The sequence below is a fragment of the Notolepis coatsorum genome (assembly GCF_963971535.1).
Source record: "Notolepis coatsorum genome assembly, chromosome: 4".
Lineage (NCBI taxonomy): Eukaryota > Metazoa > Chordata > Actinopteri > Aulopiformes > Paralepididae > Notolepis > Notolepis coatsorum.
Genome location: NC_140168.1, coordinates 87,462,885 through 87,463,483, shown reverse-complemented (window position 1 = coordinate 87,463,483; position 599 = coordinate 87,462,885).

Sequence of the window (599 nt, the reverse complement as noted above, 5' to 3'; positions counted from 1 at the left end):
CAAACTCGTTAACTCTCAATAACTGTCAAATTAAATGAATGCGTGCTAAACTGTTCGGTATATGTGTGTGTGTGAGAGAATAATGTGCATAATAGATCAGTTTCTTTGTTTTGGTTGAAGTGCACCTAAGAAACCCTTCCTTACATGTTTCATCTCATTGACCATAATTATTCACACGGCAGCCGTTTTTGCTCTTATGTCGTGCTCAGGTTGGGATTCCTTCCCACTGTGTTCCGACCCAAGTTTATTTTTCTCCGGTGAAGTGTCCCATTTTAAAGGTGCATTCTGTAAAATGATTAACTTAATCATTTGTAATCGAGGTATGGTACGAGTCGAGACCGAGTGGCAAGGTGGGAACAGGTTGGAAAGGAATCCCAACCTGAGCATGACGTAAGAGCAAAATGGCCACCGTGTGGGCGCGGTCAATATGTGTCCGTTTGGCTCCCAGTGTGTCAGCAGACGCCCGAGAACAGAGCCCTCTCGCTCAGCTGCTGACCGGCTCTCTCCTCCGTCTTCACCTCCTCCGTCATCGCCATCCCCCCATTATCCCTCTGACGCGCGTCTGTCCATCTCGCGGTCTTCTCCCTCTTGGCCGACGG